Here is a 9010-nt window from a genome sequence, read left to right on the forward strand (position 1 = left end):
AGCTTTTAGAGTTAAAAAATGCATACTAATTTTGTCGAGCGGCTCAAAGAGGGGCTCACAAAGAGTCGTTAACCCCACATTCAAATCCCAGGTAGGAACTGATTTCTTTAGGGAAGGTTTCAGTTTAGAGACCGCTTGAGTGAATCTTCTGATCCACCGATGTTCAGCCAGAGGAGTGTTAAAAAAATTACCTAAGGCTGAAATCTGTACTTTTAAAGGTACTAGGGCTAAGTCCTTTTTTGAATCCCGATTGTAAGAAATCTAGGATTTTCGCAATGTTGGGAGAAAAGGGGTCTGGTCCTGGGTTTCCATGCCAGGAACAGAATTTCTTCCAAATCTTTTGATAGATTTTAGAGGTAACTTCTTTATGACTTGATAAGATAGTTGAAATGACCTCGTCTGACAGACCGTGGTTCCTCAAGATCTGCCTTTCAGGATCCAGGCTGACAATTTCAGAGTTTCTATTCCCTGGAAGAATAAGGGACCCTGGGAGAGAAGATTCTCCCTGGCTGGGAGCATGATAGGGTCTTCCAACGCTAGGTATTGTACGATTGGAAACCAACTTCTTTTTGGCCAATAGGGAAGAATAATGATGAGCTTTGTCAAATCTTCCTGGATTTTTCTTAATACCATTGGTATTAGAGGAAACGGAGGAAAGGCATAGGCCAGATCAATGTCCCAGGGTTGGGACAATGCATCTACTCCCAATGGGTTGTCTCTGAGATTTAGGGAGAAGAATGTCTCTACTTGAGTGTTCTTCCTCGTGGCAAACAGGTCTATTTGTGGCTAACCCCAATTTCGGGTTAGGGACAGAAAGACTTCCCTGTTTAGGGACCATTCTCCAGGGACTCCCTTGTCTATATTGTTTGTGCAGAGCCACCACAGGAGGGATGATTTCACAGTCTCGGAAATTTGAATTTTTAAATTCAGGGAGTTTTGTTTTCGATCCCACCGGGACAAGATCAGATTCTGTAAGGGTCTGGAGTGAAATTGGCTCCATGGAATAGATTGGATGCAAGACGTCATCATTACCAACATCCGCATACATTCCCTTATGGAACAGGCGTCTTTCCCCCAAAATGTCCTTACTTCTGCCAGTAGGAGTATTTGTTTCCCTCTTGGGAGGAAGGAATGTTGAAGGGAGGAGTCCAGCAGTACTCCTAAGAAGACCTTCTGTTTCTGGGGAGGAAGACTCGACTTCTGAAAGTTGATTATCCATCCCAATTCTTGTAGGAGGGAAAGAACCTGTGACCGATGACTGACTAAGGTAGCCGGAGTATCTGCTGTCAACAAGAAGTCGTCTAGATATGGGATAATTACTATACCTTGATTTCTTATGAATGCCATGATCTCTGCCATAATTTTAGTAAAAATTCTGGGGGCGGAGGAAAGGCCGAAGGGGAGGCAGACAAACGGGAAGTGGAGAATGGAAGGACCGTCCTGAATTGCGAATCTGAGGAATCTCTGGTACGCGGGGTGGATAGGAACGCGATAATACGCATCCTTTAAATCGATCGTACACATTGATGCCTCTTCCCTTATTAGAGGAATAGCCGATCTGATAGACTCCATCTTGAATTTCCGATAATTCACCCATTTGTTTAGGACCTTCAGGTTGATTATTGTCCTGTAGGAACCGTTTGGTTTTTTGACCAAGAAGATTTTTGAATAGTGGCCTATGCATATTTCGTTGTGGGGAACTGGAGAAATGGCTCTCAATCTGAGTAGTTTCTGGACGTCCTGGATAAGGATCTGATGAAGATCTTTTGCTTGGTACTGGGTTACTAGGAATTTCTCTGGAGGAAAATTCTATTTTGTATCCTTCTTCTATTATCTTTAGAACCCAGGGGTTCTGGGTTATTCTCGACCATTTGGGATAAAAATGTAGGAGTCTTCCCCCCACGCTCTTGGCGTCATTGCTTTGAGGGAAGGAATGAATTATTTGGGTTAAGGAGATATCCTCGACCCCTTTTTCCTTTGGGGTAACTCCAGCGACCGCACTTCCCTTTCCCGCTGTAGTTCTGTGAGGTAGGATCCCTCTGTTGGCGAAATCTTCCAAACTGAGGGGGTTTTTTTGGTTTCTCTTCAGGAAACCCCTTTTTTCTATCTGTTGCACTCTCCAGCATGTTATCAAGGAGAGGACCGAACATCAGAGACCCTGTAACTGGGATAGAACACAACTTGTTTTTGGACTTCGTATCTCCTGACCACATTTTGAGCCATAATGCTTTTCTAGCAGCATTTGAGAGAGCCCCATTCCTGGCAGCAAATCTAATAGATTCCGCTGAAGCGTCTACCAAGAATCCGGTTGCCATCTTTAGTAAGGGTAGAGATTCTAATAGATCTTGTCGTGATGTCTTCATCATCAAATGGGTCTCTAGCTGGTTTAGCCATATAAACATTGCTCTTGCTACTGATGTGGCCGCGATATTAGTTGAGATCAAGGCAGAGGAAGATTCCCACGCTCTTTTCAGTAGTCCGTCTGCCTTTCGGTCCATGGCGTCCCTCAACTGAGAGGAATCTTCAAATGGGATTGCAGTTTTTTTAGCAACCCTGGCTACTGGGACATCTACTTTTGGGATCTCATCCCAAGGCTTAGTGTCCTCTGGATCAAAGAGAAGTCTGTTTTTAAAATCTCTTGAAATGAAGAGCCTTTTTTCTGAATCTTCCCATTCAGTTGTCACCATTCTTTTGAGATTTTCGTTTACCGGAAAAACCCTTGTTTTCTTTCCAGTTAGACCCCCAAACATCTCATCCTGGATGGTATGTGGTTGGTCTTCTTCGGGAATATCCATGGTTTCCCATATTGCTTGAATTAAGGTATCCGACATCTCGGAAGAGAAGAAATTTTTTTTCTCTTGAGTGGAAGAAGTTGAAGGCAAGAGTTCCTCTCTTTCTTCTAACTCACCCTCCGATAGATAATAGCACTCCTGCTCAGAGTCAGACCCCTGAGAAGGAGGACAATATTTTTGATCCACTTCAATCCGTGGTCTTTTTGCCAGGGAGTGTGAGGGACTTTCTTGCGGAGGGGCGAGGGAGGCTACTGACTGACCCACTTCTTCACGAATCATAGTCCTAAGTTCAGACATGAACGTTGGTTGTTCCTCCTTTAGTATTTTTGCAATAAAATCGTGACACAATTGTTTCCTATGGGACTTTTTTTTGCACAAGTCGTACATTTTTGAACCTTCTTTTTATCAGTTTGTCTCTGAGAGGAATCTTTTTCCTAGAGAAAACAGAAGGTAGGTAAAGTATGGTGTATATACATAAGGGGTCATAACCCTTCCCCAAGGGTGAGACTCACGTGACCCTGGGACATATCTGGAGTTCCATCAGGACGAGGAAGTTCCATACCGCGACAGGTAACAGGCAATGCAATATGCAATCCACAAAAAAATAATCCAAGTTCGAGTTATCAGCTCTAACTACATACCTGTGCGTGTCCCTTTAAATGCGGGCGTTTTGAATTTCCCGCCTTCCAAGATGGCCGCGGACCGGAAGTAGCCCGACGTCATTTCCGGTCGGCTATTCGTCCAGCGTGTTCGAGTGCAGCCGCCATAGCCGGCGCTGAGGCTTACTATGCGGTGCAGCGAGGATCCCTGCCGATGCGTCCATGTTTATGGAGCTGCCGGTCCCCGCCTGGTCCGCGGCCCGGCCGAAGCCTGCTTGGGAAACCCCAGCCCCCACACACTACCAGAACCCTGCCTAGGATTCCTTAGGTAGGTGTCTCAGGGAGGGAGCTAAGGGACCCCTCGCTTGAGGGGTGTTAGCCTGGGCTTTAGGGGGAAGAGAAGGGGGAGTGCACGGACCCCCGATCTTGCCCCCTGCCCGAGTTTCTTTCCTGCACTAACACAGGAGCGACGCTCTCTGCTCCTGACCCTGTGGGGACAGGAAGAACACTGGCAAGTGGGTGGTGGGAGGGGCCTTTTAACCTCTCTGTCTTCCTGTCCCTACAGAGGTCAATAGGGCAACCTCCTGTAGTGCTGTCATGAGGGATGTACTGGAAATACCTTATAAGCCATATTGCAGTGTTATTCCGTAAACGCACTTGTGCGATAATCGCCGTGGAGCCCTCGTCTAACATATAGAAGGCACCGACCGAGAATGAGGTTTTCAAGATTTCTGTTTGCTGTCATTGAATGGGATCCTTCACTGTTTAGATTCAGAGGCTTAAAATCTAACCTTGGTCATGTGATGGACACACAGCTGCAGGGCTCGTTACAGGAACAGTTATCAGAGATCGTAACGACCCCTGCACCTGGGTGTCCGTCACAGGAACAGTTATCAGAGCTTGTAACGACCCCTGCACCTGGGTGTCCGTCACATGACCAGGGCAGATTTCCTACATGAAATACTTAGGCCAGGTCTAGACCTAGACTTTTTGTAGAGCTACTGAAGATAGGACATGTCCTGTATTTAGCGGAGGCTTTTTACGGCCCGGACACCTTCCCGCAAATATACGGGAAGGTGCCCGTGGTCAATACAAACGAATGAGTCCGTAATTATGGACAAAATCTAAGGTCGTGTGCATGAGGCCTAATACAACTTTTCTATTCCAGAAAACGGACGTAGGGAGGACAATAAATTCCCCCAATTTTTTTTGCTCAAACCACAATAACCTTCTAGAGTAAGGGCTGTAGCTAGGAGGAGTCATAAAATGTGCCATGTTTACTTTTTTTAAAAATGCTCCAGAAACAGCGCCACTCCTGTACACGGGTTGTTTCTGGTAATGCAGCTTATCCTCACTTATGTGAATAAAACGGAATGGTAATACCAGACACCGCCCATGGACAAGAGTGGCGCTGTTCTGGAAAAAAAAACACCCTTTTTCTCTAATCCTGGACAAACCCTTAAAGGAAGAGAAGTGTATAATATGTCTAGTGAGTACGTTATACTAGGAGGATAATTAAGGTAAATTTGGAACAATTTGCGCCATTTTAAGAAAAAAGTTGTTTGATCGATGACTCGTTACCGCCATCTATATAAATAAGGCCACGTTTAGGTCGGGTTCCTAAGTGGCGTAAACGCTGAGGAAATTCCGCAGCGTTTACAGTAGCAGCAAAGTGGATGAGATTTAGTAAATCCCATGCCGCAGCGTGAATGTTAACTTGACCTGCGGTGCCAAATTACATTCCTTATGCTGCGTTTTTGTTGATGTTCCGTTGCGGGTTTTCCCCATTAAATTCAGTGGGAACGCAAAACCAGCAAAAGAAAGCCATTGCGACTTTTGCGGCACAATCACAGCGTTCACGCCGCAAAAATCGCAACGTCAGAAGAAAAAAAAAATCATACTTGCCCAGAACGCCCTCCTTCATACTGCAGTCTGGCCTACTGTGATGACGTGGCATCCCATGTGACCGCTGCAGCCAATGACACGCTGCAGCATCACACGGCCTGAAACGTCATCCAGGGAGGCCGGAGCGGACGTCAGAGGAGGGAGGGGGTAATTATGAACGGCTTTCCTCCGCAGCGAAATTGCCATCCGAAATGAGGTGCGAATTTTCGGACGGAATGTCCTGCAGGTTCCAGGACGGACACGCTGCATGAATTTTACCCAGCGTATCCGTCCCGTGGGAATCAGACATTAGTGGACATCCCGTAGCAATTTACAGTATCTGCATGAGGTTTTCAAAGATTTACAATGCATGGGGTGAAAGCCGCGGAAAATCTGCAACAAAATCTGAGGCTAAAGCTACATGTTACACCAGCACTTTGTTGACGAAATCTGCGGCAGAAAGTCAGCTACATAAGGTCTTCTAACCGTTCTGGGCACGTACCTGCTTCTCCAGGATCAGCGGCTAAAATACCTTCCTCTGTTTGCTGCAATAATAATACCGGGCGCTGCAGTGATAATACCGGGCGCTGCAGTGATAATACCGGGCGCTGCAGTGATAAGGCTCTATTCACATGACAGGGTCCGAGTGTGGGGTGATAAAAACGGCCGTTTTGGACCGTTTTTAACGGCCAATTTTGACCCGTTTTTTTCCCTGTCCGTTTTAAAATCGGATGAGTTTCATTTCTAAATTTTTGCCACACACTTCCCCCTGTAGGTACTGCCCCACAGCCCCCCTGTAGGTACTGCCCCACAGCCCCCCTGTAGGTACTGCCCCACAGCCCCCCTGTAGGTACCGCCACACAGCCCCCCCTTAGGTAACGCCACACAGCCCCCCCTTAGGTAACGCCACACAACCCCCCCCTTAGGAAATGCCACACAGCCCCCCCTTAGGAAATGCCACACAGCCCCCCCTTAGGAAATGCCACACAGGACTCTCCTACCTGTCTGTAGATAGCGCCACCGTTACAGGAGAAGTCCCTGACTTCAATGTCCATATAAGTCAGGGACTTCTCCTGGAGCGGAGACAACGACCACAGGGTCGGGGATTCCGCTTCAGAAGTGCCTGACGTCACTGTGTCCATATATGGACACAGTGAAGTCAGGGACTTCTGCTGGAGCGGATTGGGGATTCCGCTCCTACAGGGACCAAAAAAAATACCCTCCTCCTCCTCACATGCACTTCGCACTGTGAGAAGGAGAGAGCGCGAGTGACAGAAGACACGACCGACACTTGGAGCACATTGAAGTGATGGTCGTGTATTACTCGGCACACATTGTTTGTGTGAATAACCCCATTAGGGGTCTATTGTTCCTACTGCAGCCGTGTGACGCTGCGGTGGGAACACCGGGCGGTGCGGTGGGAATATCGGGCGGTGCGGTGGGAATACCGGGTGGTGCGGTCATAGTTCCGGGTGCTGCAATGATAATACCGGGTGCTGCAATGAGTGAGAGGGTGGGGGGGGGGGGGGACATCCAGTGGACAAATGCCTCCTATAAACTGCAAATGAACCATCCAAGTGGAAATTTCAGATCATGCAACAGATAACTCTGAATCCAGATGGAGTTTTCCGCAGATCACTGAATACACCTACCTATAGATATACACACACCGATCCTTCTATAAGAAATATCCCCCCGTACGACCGTCCTGCTGCTGTCTCCTGAATACGATGTCTTGAAGCTGCTGTTTACACCTCCAGCGTATCCTCGTGCACTGAAGGGATTAACAGCATTCCTGTATGTAGCTTTATCCACACGCCTACTAATCGACCAATGACGAGACAGGAGTGGAGAGCAGCCACCTGTGATTGGCTAGAGTATTATATAAGCCCGCCCAGCAGCACAATCATTGAGGTGTCGGGGCTGTGCAGGGTCATGTGACATGGCAAGATGACATCACGGGCACCGGCTTATATCTAAACTGCAACAGAGTCATAGTCATTGACATGGTGTGCAGGATATGTAGCAGCCAGGGCTGGAACCAGGATGGTAGGGGTCCCTGGGCTTTAATAATTGGTGAGGGGCCCCTTCCTCACCTCTGGGTCCCGGATTACACCTGCTCCCTGCACATTTTTAATTAAGACCAAAAATGCTGTGGTCTTCAAGAGGTTAATAAAAAGTAAGACCCCCTCAATTATAACCATATGCCCTGATAGGACCAACAAATTTGTGTTTTATTTTAGATTGTGAATCATGGAAATAGTGGCAACCGTTCATATATGAGGTGTTACATGTGTGTGAATATAACAATGACAAAGGACGACACAAAGTATTGCAGTATATAGTGTAAGCGATCCAACAATCGCTGATTTAAATCCACTTGGGGGACTAGTAGAAAAAAAAAAAAAGTTTTTTTTTCATATACAAAAGTTTTTCACATTTTTTTCCCCCCAAATTCCCACAAAAAAACAAAACAAAAACATAACTGGTATCGACGCGTCCGTAAAAGTCTGAACTATCAGGGGACGCGGTAAAAAATATGATTAAGACGCCAATTTCACTGTATTTTTGGTCACTTAATCTCCCACAAAAAATGGAATAAAGGAGTGACCAAAAAGTGTTATGTACCCCAAGATGATACCAATAGAAACTACAGCTCGCTCCGCAAAAAATAAGCCCTTAGATCGCTCAATTGACGGGAAAAAAAAATGACGGCGACACAAAACAATTTTAACAAATAATTTTTTCCTTGTAAAATTCGAAAGACATAAAAAACAACAAAATAAATTTGGTATTGCCGTCACTTTAACCACACGGGGAACATTGTAAAAATGAAAAGCCCCCAAAAATAGAGGCATAGAAGAATCTCTGTTTTTTTTTCATTCAACCCAACAAATAATTTTTTATTTTTTTTTACAATTTCCTAGTACATTATATGGTACAATAAATAACGCTGTGAAAATGTACAACTCCTCCTGCAAAAATCAAGCCCTCATATCAAATCAAGCTTTATCGACAGAAATCTAAAAAACAATATAGCATTTGGAAAGTGGGGAGAAAAAAACAAAAATGAAATTCAGAAAAATGGCTGCGGCGGGAAGGGGTTAAAGCGCATTCAGGCAATGTAAAAAAAACAAAAAAAAAAAAACATTAGACAAGAGTCCTCCCTTAGGCCCCGTGCCCGCGACAGCATTTTTCATCAGTAATTACGGACCCATTCATTTCTATTGGCCACGGACGCCTTTCAGTATTTTTACTGATGGGTGTCCGTGCTGAAAAAATGATAGAACCCGTCCTATTCTTGTCAGTAATTACGGCACAGACTCCCTATAGAAGTCTATGGGGGATTCCGTAAATACGGACGGCTATAAACCGCTGCTAGGCAATATGTTTATGACATCATTTGCATCCTCGCTCTTTTTGTACGGATCTGTATATATACGGATGCAATATGGAGCATATTTACAGACACCCTTTCGTATATACGGATGAAATGCGAATGCCTAAGGATCCGTATTTACGGACAGTATTTCGGGTTGGATGAAAATACTGTTGTGTATATGGGGCCTTTTACAGAAGTCCCACTGCAGTACAAGTAGTAAATGAGACAAATATATCCATATACTTCCTATCAAATAGTCATCCCATAGAAGTGGATAATAACATGGTGTGTCAGGCTGAATTCAGACGACCGTAGTTTACGGAGGTGTGATGTCTGTTAAAACAACGGCCGTC

General features: G+C 45.6%; 1 protein-coding gene across 1 annotated transcript in view; it reads right to left on the reverse strand.

Moving 5' to 3' along the window:
• Positions 1–7051, reverse strand: part of OPLAH (5-oxoprolinase, ATP-hydrolysing) — a 48666-nt gene extending 41615 nt beyond the window's left edge. The window contains exon 1 of the mRNA XM_075825674.1: positions 6928–7051. The gene's annotated coding sequence lies outside the window, so the exon portion shown is untranslated. The remainder of the gene's footprint in view (positions 1–6927) is intronic.
• Between the last annotated feature and the right edge of the window lie 1959 nt (positions 7052–9010).

Source organism: Rhinoderma darwinii, chromosome 5 (assembly GCF_050947455.1).
Source record: "Rhinoderma darwinii isolate aRhiDar2 chromosome 5, aRhiDar2.hap1, whole genome shotgun sequence".
Taxonomy (NCBI): Eukaryota; Metazoa; Chordata; class Amphibia; order Anura; family Rhinodermatidae; genus Rhinoderma; species Rhinoderma darwinii.